Source organism: Patella vulgata, chromosome 7 (genome assembly GCF_932274485.2).
Source record: "Patella vulgata chromosome 7, xgPatVulg1.2, whole genome shotgun sequence".
Classification (NCBI taxonomy): Eukaryota; Metazoa; Mollusca; class Gastropoda; family Patellidae; genus Patella; species Patella vulgata.
The window spans coordinates 66,127,945-66,138,904 of record NC_065885.2 but is presented as its reverse complement, the minus strand read 5'-3'; the positions used below and the strand labels follow the sequence as shown (position 1 = coordinate 66,138,904).

The window sequence follows — 10,960 nt, the reverse complement described above, 5'->3', positions numbered from 1 at the left end:
TGAGTAAAAGATAGGTTACGTGCCCTTGTTTTGAAATTAGTCTCGCTTAACCAGTCTATCGACCATTCTACGTCTGATTGACAGGTCGGGATAATCAAGACTACTTTTTTACGAAACATAACAGAAAGCTAGAACAAGAAATTGAATTTAGAAATGAGCACGTTAGCTAGCTCAACAATTGTTTTAAGAAGCTTGTAAAAGTAAAATGAAACTACTGCTAGTATCATGTTCCTGTCTAACCCGAGTGTTTCAGAGATATTATTTGTACTAAACCAAAAGATGCCGCTCTTAACGGTACAGTTAATGATAAAGCGATTTAAAAAATGAAACGAACGTAATTTCTAAATCTGCTGTAATAACCAAGAAGCTTAATTTTACTGCTATTCAAAATCGTCAACAATAATTTTTTTACGGCTGTAATAGTTGATAGATTTGTAGAGAATTGCACGTGCCATGGCTATTTATAGTATCATACTGTCAGAAAGTTGGCCTCGACACGGCGAATGTACACGCTTTAGTGGTAGTCTCGAACTATCAGCGGTTGACTGTATTTCTGTAGGTGCATGGGTCACCCTATCATAGTTGCTGTTATCAATCATGAGTCGTGTGCTGTAATACAGATATATACAGAAACATCGTTGCATTGTAAAATTATCTCTACATATTTGATTTATCCATCGTGAGTCAAGCAATATAGGGAAATTTGTTTTAACGCCCATTCGAAACAAAGTAGGCCATTTCGGTAGCAGCATATGATATAATTGTATTTCAATGTTTCGCTTGGGTATAAAGGGCTTTAACTGTGGGAAGAAACTCAGGGGACTTGGTCAAAACCCACGAGGTTATGCAATCGAATCTACTCCCTATCACGTACAAGTGTTGGATTAAAAACACGCCACCTGACTCAGTGAAGCCCTTTGGATCTCAAACTCGTAAAACTACTGCCCCTATTTTTCGCGAAACAATACTCTATTTCTTAGAAATGCAGTACCAGTTTAAAGGACAACCCGCTTAACAACAAAACAAGACTAGAACTGCTATGCAGTAATGACGGGTTTCACCGGTGCCACGTTGCCCTTTAACTGACGTCAAATCCCATACCAATGGAGCCGTTAAACAGATTTCCTCACGAACATTGCACCTCCGTTATGAAATGGAAAACTTGTGTAGAATTCGCGTCCAACAGGAATATGAAAACAATGGATCGGGGGATCCGATACGGAAGTGTTCTTCACTAGATAAATATTAAAGTTGATAAATAAAAGAGACACTAACACTGTTTCTCATCGTCAGGAAGAAGAAGATGGTACCTCTTCAAAACGTTAGTGTAACACTATCTGACGATGAAAAACAGTGTTAGTGTCTCTTATGTATCAACTTTATGCAAAGTACGCAGAATTAGCCAGTAAATCCAGCAATATCGGTTCCATTGATACATTTTGTACATGTCATAAAATAAACTGCAGCAAACAAAGACTCGACATGATGACATCACTTCCGTTATCAACAAAATATTTAAATTTGATTACAGAAAAAAAACACTGAAAGAAAAATTGATTAAACATTACTAACGTTTTGAAGAGGTACCATCTTCTTCTTCAAGGCATTTTATTACCTTGAAGAAGAAGATGGTACCTCTTCGAAACGTTGGTGTAACACTATCTGACGATAAAAACAGTGTTAGTGTCTCTTATGTATCAACTTTATGCAAAGTACGCAGAATTAGCCAGTAAATCCAGCAATATCGGTTCCATTGATACATTTTGTACATGTCATAAAATAAACTGCAGCAAACAAAGACTCGACATGATGACATCACTTCCGTTATCAACAAAATATTTAAATTTGATTTTAGAAAAAACCACTGAAAGAAAAATTGATTAAACATTAAGCACAATTAAGTCTTTATAAATCCTCACTAAAAAGTGTGATCCTGACAAAATTGGTTATTTCTCGACAAGAGAAGATGCCAGAAATAATTTTTGATATTTTCTTCCTATGGATGATGGCTACACGTTTATAAAAGTTACTAAGAAATATTTAAAAATTTGAAAAGTCTGAATAGGTTGTAAATAGCTTAATTCTACGCCTTTTTCACCTTTTAACCGAAATGGCCCGAAAATAAAATCGAAATGTAAAAAAACTGATCCCCACATATTTTGCGCCTTTAGTAGGGGGCATTCATCTTGATTTATTAAACTAGTAAAAAAATAATATTTATTTTTGAAAAGACTTTCTGATCCGTCAAAATTGATATTTGGTGCAAAATTACGGCAATATTATTAAAATGACAACTCCAGTGATATTCAAATAAATATGTAAATCATGATTTTGTTATTTTTGTCCCTTTTCAACTGATACACTGGCACTTTTCAACTGACTCACGGTTACTTTTCGTATCGGTGTATACCCTCCCATTTTCATCAAAGAGCCGAGAAAAAGTATGGGTATAAGAGCATATATGCGTGGGTGGACATATCTTTAATGAGTATAATTATGACGTGTAAATGTGATACTATGCAGATGACCATTTACTAAATTTGGATCACCTAGAACGTTGTTAGAATTAGTCACACGCAGATCCCGCTCTTTAGCTACGAGGGATCGCTGAAAAGTTCGAAGCCCAAATCAATCGGGTAGAATCAACTTTTTGCCAGCTACAAGTACAATCATTGAATGAATCATAGACATAAGAACTGCAGCTGTAGTGTTATTATTGCCTTCGTACCAGACGATCTTTCGAACCTGCAAATTGTAATTACCAGAAATGGGTGAAACTGAATATGCCGACATGGTTTCCACTTTAGGGGATGATGCCTTTTCCTTTTCCACAATAAAGAAGATGTGGTATGCGGAATTTAAACGTGGCAGAGAGCGCCTTGAAGACGACCCGCGTCCTGGAAAGCCATCAACAGCAACCAATCAAGAAAATGGCCGCTGATGGTGACCACTAGACATATTGCCAGTGTTGGGGACATCTTTCATGATGTAACCACTAGACATATTGCTAGTGTTGCGAACATCTGTCATTAGAAGGTTGAGCACATTAACGCCAACGAGTTAGGAATGACAAGATTTCAGTATCTGCAAGATGTGTGCCAAAACTCTTGACTGTAGATTAGATACTTGACTGATTCCTGATGTCCTGTGAAAATCTGCGCCGTTTTGAAGCAGAACCTGATAATTTTTTTGGGGGGGACAGGTCAGATATTCACCTGTTTTCAAAAATGAAAAGCAAACTAGCCGGTCGTTAATTTCCTAGAAATGATGACTTCGTGTCAGCTGTGAACGACTTTGTTAAGGTGGGTGAAGAAGCTTTCTTTCTGACTGGCATCCAGGCCTTGCAACATCGTTGGCAAACGAGTGTACATCTGGAATGGGGTCTATGTAGAAAAATAAATGGAAACCATCGACTTTCACAGATAGACTGAGAACTGTTCAGCCATCCCACATAATCGGTCATATATATATATTTTCTTTTATTGAGCAGACGTCTCGGGCCGTCTGATGCAGATTAAAAATAAAAATTAGCTTTTCAGAATAATCCCAAAGATTACGCGTTCTGGTACACTAAATGGCGAGTTATTCTGGTGAAATAATGTATTGTAGGAAATTTTAATATGTTAAATTATTGTATTTAATAATGTTATTAATTCTTACCGCACACAACGAAGACAGTTTTCTATGAGGGAAATTATGTCCGGAAAGCGGCGCCAAGGGCTATTCGTTATATCGAATTCCATCTGTCAGGGGTTCTTTTAAAGTGGATGCCAATGTGAACACGGGGTCTCGGTTTTTCGCGCTCATCCGAACGACCATACGTTGTCCCCTGTCAGCCCTCTGTTCTCTGCAACTTTGACAAGGTGAACTTTTTCGGCCAACACCGGGATTGAACCTGGGACATCAAGGCTACCGAGCCAACGTCTTACTCACTGAACCACCGCGGCTCCAGACATTATATACAAATAGGGCGTACGGGTACTGAGAACAGAATAATGTATTATAAATGGCACTCATACATAAAGAGAGATAATTAATATTCCACAAGAAATTTATTAATATTCAGAAATTAAAAAGGTACATGAAACTCACACATAAAATGACTAAAATATTACAGATGAAAATCCTCTTGAGAATAAGTGACGTTTAAAATGTCTCTAAAAAGTTCAATAATGAAAAGGTTCTGATATTTTGAAGAGATCCTTGGGCACAAGATTAAAAGATTACCAAATGAACAGAAATGTCCAGAAAATCCTGCTCACAAACACGGGTCGGTTAAAGATCTGGGATTTCGGTTTGGAACATAAACCCAGACAGATACGAGTAATACATAGGTGGATTGTGTATTTAACCTAGAAGCCAAATCCTGTGCGTTTTCCATTTTATGAAATAGTGCACATGGAACACCTGAGAGCAAATGATCTAGTCTTGACTTGACACACCAATCGATAAACGGTTATAATTAGGTTGCATCATTTATTAAATTTTATAATTTTTTAAGCGGCATTTAATCACTAAATGAGAATAACACATGCCACAGTTATTTGAAAGATATATTTCTAGCCACGTTTCTATGGGGGTTTTCTCGTCGTTATAAAGTTTGGGTAATTTGACTATCACTAACAGAAAGCAAACTATTGTGGCCTCTTTGTGTTGCTGTTGTTTAGAGTCAGTTCCTTCTCAAGTTATCTATGACGGACAGAAACATATTGTTGGGTATTTAGAATATATAATAATACATTCTAATATTTGCTAATATTGTTTTCGGATTGCTGCGCTCGGTGACATTTTAGGTATGTCTATTTAACGAATCAAAATGATTGAACCTCTAATAGCTTGGCAATATATCCTTTTACCTCAAAGAGTTTTGTCTGAAAATTTAAGTTTGCTCTCCTCAAATCTCACATGGATCAAATAAAACAACACACAGCTACTCAAAGGATGTGGGCGTGTGCTACCGTAAATTATTTCATATGCGTGCGTGGTATAAAGGATTAAGATTATCTGATTTGCTTGTGGATTGCCCCATCTACACCCCTGACAATATTTATTATTGTTATGTTTTATTATAAAGAGCATATTTGAGCGTATTTGTGACTGTTATGAAAAGCATATTTGTGACTGGTATGAAGGGCATAGTGACAGTTAACATTAAAAATTCAGTTGTTTGCCTTTACACACCAATCTGTATAACAATTACACCAAACAGCGAATCATGCAACATAATAAATATAATATTCACACGACCTGAAATCGCCTTAAGTAGTTTAAAGACGATAATAAAACTTAAACTAATAAAAGAATTAATTATAGTCAACAAAGGGCGTTTACGAAGCCGTCAGACACATCAAATAATAATAACGTATTTTGTAAACTAAAACTGGATAAAAGAAGGTAGGTGATATCACCACGCGACAATTAATTCTTGGATTATTACCAATTTATCAAAGCTTGTATTACAAATCTATAAAAGAACCGTTCATTATAAATTATTTAAAAATTATTTTCAATACATGAAAACCAAATCGAGTTCGCAAAATATGACATTAGGCGTAATAATACAAGTAGTCTTACAACAAACCTGAATAACAGATGACTTTTTTCAAAACTGTCCCACGCCGAGATAAATTATTTTTAAAAACCAAAACACGATTTGAATAATAGATTATTTGGCGTTAAGAAGAACAGCGTGTTGTAAATGACACCCGATAACAATATTCGACACCCAGCTGAATTAAAATCGTGTAGAAACAGGATTTGATTAAATCTCGATATATATTCAAGACATATTTCGAATGACATATGCATAATTATTGAAAGGGGCATTATCACTATTGCGTTTGGGATTCCTGTGCAAATTTCAATATTTATAAATTAGAATTATTTCAACTTAAGGCAGCAAGAATTGTCACCGGATGCACAATTTACACACCGAGGTCAGCTTTATATTTCGAAACTGGGTGGCCCAAACTATCAGATCGCAGAAAAATCCGCTGACTTTTTTACTCTGGAAAATAGTAAATGGCCATGGTTCCTCATAATTATCGGATGTAGTTCCTCCTATCAATAATATACCAGATAATTTAAGAAAGCAAGATAATATAACGATTCCTTTTTGTAGACTAAGTCTTTAAAAAAATCCTTTTTTCCTAAAACTATTTCTGAATATAATAGACTATTAACTGATAAAAAGAATGCAAATTCATATCTCAATTTCAAAAAGTCTATTTGAATTAAATTTCCTAAAACCTCATTATAGAAACACTGGCATACGTAAACTAACAATTCTTCATAACCGACTCCGTCATTCATCTAGTAGCCTTAATAATCACCTATTTCAATCTAACACTATAGACACTCCTCTATGTCCTTGTAAAATGTCAGTGGAAAATATATACCATTACTTTTTTAAATGTCCTATTTATACCGCTCAAAAAGATATGTTAATGTCCGATATTAATCATCTTAATAGTCTTCCCTCTGACGAATTATTAAATATCTTACTGAATGGGAGCCCTGTTTTACCCAACATTTGAAACAAGACAATATTTCTTGCCGTTCAACGTTATATTTCCAGCACAAAACGTTTTAATAGTAAATTATAAACTTGGTTTTAATTCTTTATTGATTAATGTACATCCCCACAGTCACACACTCATATTTATCACTTTATTTAGATAAACACACATTTATTATTATAGTTCATATTAGATGCTTAATTTAGTAAAATGATAATGATCTTATTTACATCAAAACAATAAATAGATGATAGATGATTAAAAATATGTATATATAGCTGTATTTAGTGTATGTTAAATGTTTGTTATGCCATCATATATTATATAATATTATATTATTCTATTCTATTCCCCGGGAGAAGGTTCATAATTTTTATAAATTGTCCTAATCGCTTTGTAAGTTATTTGCTATAAATTATGTTTAAACTATCACTATTGCGAAGTGCAATATATTAATAATAAAAAAATCACCATAGTCGGCGAGCCGCGCAACGAATAATATCTTTGTTGTGGCGTAAACAATTCATTCCTATAAACACGCGCTAGACAATTTCTAAGAAATACCTATTACCGTAAATATTAATTTCCAAGAAACTGTTACCTAAACGAAGAAAACTGTCAATAAAGAAAGTTTCATTTTAAATTAAAGAAAGTGGCATTTATTATTCAATCCCAAATTATACGAAATCATTACATTTGGTGCACAATTCCTGGCACGAGGAACCCAACATGATATTTCTATAGGATTAAATGTTTCGGTCAGCCAATAGAAAACGGATTCCAAATTCTCCAAAATCCAATATTTTCAGTAGCAAGTCCAAGAATGCGATTTACTGGTTGTTCCTTTCAACTGTGAATTTGATAGTTAAATCTTATTTTTTATTTATTGAAAATTTGCAACATTGCCAATTCGTTAACAACATTATTTAAGAACAGCTTCATTTGGTTTTCCAATTATTTAGTTGTGGTGCTGTCTTGGTACCTATCGATATACCAAGAATTTTGTATATTTCACGGACTAATTGCTAACTGAATACAATAATTACTTTCGTTGTTCGTTTCAAAATCAATTTTTAAAATATATTTTGATATTATTTGATTGTTAAAAGCCAGTAACGAAACATAACTATTAAAAGCTTTTCACCTGGGGAGTTTGTGAATTGTGGTAAAGTATACAAATTTGTCAATTTTAAAGAGGTACACCAGCTTCAACATTTTCAAGGTTTTCAGGAGTTAAACAAGGCGAATCACTATCCCTACTTTTATTTTTAATATTTATGAACGATTTAAGAGAGTTTCTTTTCAGTGATAATATAAATTTTATACACCAGAAAATATTCATTACTGTTTGCTGAGGATGCCTTAAGGATACTTAAAGTAAATTTTTCGACTTTTTATCAAATCTGGAATCTAGAAATAAATACTATAAAAACATAAATATTGAACCAAATAATTAATAAATAATGAATATTCTATTAACGAATCGTTTAATGATACTATTAAATTGGGTAATAAATTTTTTTTAAATAACGTCGAGTTTTCTTATATTTGGGACTAACAAGATGCTTTTGGTGTATTAATATTAGCTTAAATACAACTTCGCATAAAAGATCGAATTTTACCAGGAATAGAAGACTCTAGTTTGTCATGTTCGTTGTGATATTCCCCAACTAAATGGTGAAACCGAGCGATATAATACAATCGAAAGAGATAAAAGAATATGCAATTGTTGTGCTTTGGGCGTTGTTGCAGATGAATTTCACTTTCTGCTGTGGTGCTCTGCTTATATTTCTGTGTTTTGTGGTTGTATTTATATGCCCTCCTTTTAGACACGAATCGCATGCGTAATTTATTTTGCCTCTGTTTTTATTAAAACAAATTCGGAAACATTTTTATTATATGAAGTATTCGAAGATAAACATTCCTCGAATATATTCCTAAAAATATCTTCGGTTCCGATACCCGCTTCGGGGACAAACTTCTCACAATTTTATCCTTCACATTAAAGTTTACAATGTTACATTTTTAAAGACAAAAACAAACGAATTTAAATATATAAAAAAAAACCAGACACTCTGAAAATATGCATATTTTTTACTTTTAAGTTTGAAATGCTATATTTTGAAAAGGAAAAAATAATTTAAAATTTTAAAAATACACAGTCTGAAAGTGTGCATATTAATCTTTGAAATTGAGCGTTTGTTGCCTATAAAGAGATGGATATTTATTTGATATTAATTTAATCAACTTTTGATGTAGCCCCTGTCATAAAATGCACGATTAGATATCGCTCAGTAGAAATTTATCACCCAAGCGATATTTACTGTAGAATGTATTATTGGGTGATAAAATATATTTCTTGATGTGGAAGAGCTAAACCTGTCTATTGCAGGTCTTTCTTTCGACCTTAAATATTATATAAATTACTATTTAGACATTTATTAACATAAGACCATAAACAACTCTCGATACGATGAGGTAGGTTAGAACGGTTCGGCCATTTAATGATTTTCTTTATTTTACATAATTTAATTAAAGTGTCTTTTATTGTCTGATTAGACAGTGATTTTACCTGCTTCAGTTTGGACACATTCTAATGGATCAGAATCTTTCAGGGAATTATTATTCTACCCTATATCAATCAGTATATCCTAAAACCTGGCGAATAAAAGCGAGATATATTTTATATAGTGAAATTCTGTTCATTTTATATTTAAGTATACGTATTTAAGCGACCACAAGCTTTCTGGTACAGTATATTCGAAATGTTTTATGATTATGAACCAGACAGAAATGTTAATCCCAAATGACAATGAGTATTTAAATTTTCAACTTTAGTATTATCAAAAAGAACGCCTTGGTGGATTGTATTTTTCCTAGTGAAAACAATATTTTTACTTTTTGAGGCGGTTAAAAGATACACACCACTGTTTAGCCCATGATGAGATAATATTAAGATCATTATTAATAGAATGTGGGCTACTTGGAGGATCAATATGAATAATGATAAACAGTGTCATCAGCGAATTATTATCGGGGATATCATTTAAATAAATTAAAAATAAAAAAGGACCCAATAAGCATCCTTGGTGAACTCCAGAAACAGTATATAAATACCTTGATTTGCAGCCTTCTAAACCTATGCATTCTCTATTACTGAAATAACGTTCAATATATTTACGTAATATTTTATTAATTCCATATTATTTCGATAAGTATTCTTTTGTCATATCAATCATTGTGCCTGATAACGATAAGAGGATACTTATCGAAACGTTGTGCTTGTGTATAATAAACCATAAACTGTGTTATATACGTTATATTATTTCCAATCGCTAAATGTCACTAAAGGATAATGCATAGGATTATTAATTTTTTCACGCGCTTTTTGTGCTCTATTTATTAGTCGAATTTTTATTTATACGTATGGCGATATCCATAAATGGTTTATCATTTGGTCCTATAGTTACTACTTTTCTTGGGATATACTGTAATATAGTAGGGCGTTAAACCCCATTTCATTTCATTTATTTTAATCACTTAAAAAAAATTTGATAGATTTGATTAATGGCATCATTTATTAAAACATTATTTAAACTTTCAATAATCAACAGGTTTATAATTTCTATGTTAATTGTATGATGTATATTCAAAGATTATGATTATTGGCGAATGTGTACTGCATTAACATTAGTGTCTGATTTAAGCGATTTCTTATTACTAATATAAAGATCAATACATGAACCGTCGTACAGTTAGTAGGTTCTATAAACAGGCTTTCACGATATAAATTTATAATAGTTTTGTTTTTAATTTAATACAATAAACTTGAATTACTTAAAGTGTTGATGTTAAAATAAAAATGTTAAGATTAGTTGTTTAACATTTAATAAAAATATAAACGCTAGATAATCTCCCAGCTGGGATTCAAACGACTCCACGAAACATAAAGATGGTGCTATATAACGTGACAATAAAACGATTTGGAAGAAATAAAAGCGAAATAACAAAATAACATTTTTAAGAAAGCATTTTAAGGCAAAGAGTAAAGTGATCATTAATGATTTACTTGAATGCAAAGAAAATTATTTCATCAAAAATTACAAACCAGAATTAAATAAACGGATATTATAATAAGAGATGAAATAATTCTCTTTTCATTGATAAATAAAAAAAAATATGTTTATGCATAAATAAATAAGAAATACGTCCAGGTAAAAACACATCACTACTTTACTTCATTCTGATATACATTAAATCATATAAGCTATCTGCCTGCCGAACCTTGCTGTTTTGGATAAATATGGAATTATCGATGATTACTATATTCCATTATCCCAGCTATTAATTTCAATTTGATAATTCTGGATTTTTTTTTCAATTATATTACATGATACCCGTAACTGGACATGGTGTCTGTGGAGCTTGTAAATAAATATTTG

General features: G+C 32.5%; 1 protein-coding gene across 1 annotated transcript in view; it reads left to right on the top strand.

The window, feature by feature from the left end:
* LOC130010449 (GTPase IMAP family member 8-like) overlaps positions 1-10,960 on the top strand; it is an 89,151-nt gene that overhangs the window by 70,057 nt on the left and 8,134 nt on the right. The gene's annotated exons all lie outside the window — the stretch shown is intronic.